Raw genomic sequence first — 892 nt, 5'->3', positions numbered from 1 at the left:
CCCTGTTCACGCGTATATGCTATAACTTATTTCACATTTTATCAGGAGTTTACATTCCTTCTCGCAGGAAATTATCAATTAATTATAAATACGAAATATTGTATATTTTACCTCCATACATTTTTTCCAAGTAGCTATTTATGTACCACAATGCCATAAATTACCCGCTTACGTAAACAACTGCATAATGAATCGTCTGAAGGCCCATTGCTAAAGCATATATATGAATATGCAAAGGTTTATCTACCTGCAAGTGACGAAAGGTAATCAAAGCTGATATCAACGTACTCATACCCCACAAGTTCTAGATCAAATATGCGTATTTTTGACTGAGAAACACATACTTTAATTATTGAGGAAGTTGCTACTGTTTTTTTTTTTTTCTTTTCTTTCTTTTCTTTTCTTTCTTTTCTTTTTTTTTTTTTTACATAAAGTTGACAAAAAAATAAATAAGAGCCAATAACTCTCTACAACTCCCAGTGTGGTCTAGTGGCTAGGATACGCGGCTCTCACCCGCGAGGCCGGGTTCGATTCCCGGCACGGGAAGGTTTTCAGATGTGTAGATCAACGGCCAACATATTACTTAATGCTTAGGTACCCAAGTATTTAGGGATAAAATGACCTAGTGCAGCAGTAGGTACTATAGTGTATTTTCTTTTGTAAACCAAACTACAATGCGGATTTTACAGGTCATTATGATTATAATAACAACCCGACTTCCGAACAGGCGGGCTGGTAACGAACTTGGTAGCAAGGCGTTGTAACGACTGCACTACCTACTCATCACGACTCTTACATGAATATGTTAAAGATCATACTGTATCTTATATATTTCACTTTTATAATTTCATCCAAGGCCTCCCTATGCCAAGCCACTGGGTCTTCGGCCATA

The 892-nt window shown here is 36.9% G+C and overlaps 1 non-coding gene across 1 annotated transcript; it reads left to right on the top strand.

Moving 5' to 3' along the window:
* Positions 1-474: 474 nt before the first annotated feature.
* On the top strand, positions 475-546 carry Trnae-cuc. The gene has a single exon. It is a non-coding gene; the product is annotated as a tRNA-Glu (tRNA).
* The last annotated feature ends 346 nt before the right edge of the window (positions 547-892 follow it).

The sequence above is a fragment of the Penaeus monodon genome, chromosome 6, assembly GCF_015228065.2.
Source record: "Penaeus monodon isolate SGIC_2016 chromosome 6, NSTDA_Pmon_1, whole genome shotgun sequence".
Lineage (NCBI taxonomy): Eukaryota > Metazoa > Arthropoda > Malacostraca > Decapoda > Penaeidae > Penaeus > Penaeus monodon.
The sequence above is the reverse complement of the archived record's forward strand: the minus strand, read 5'-3'. Positions and strand labels throughout refer to the sequence as shown.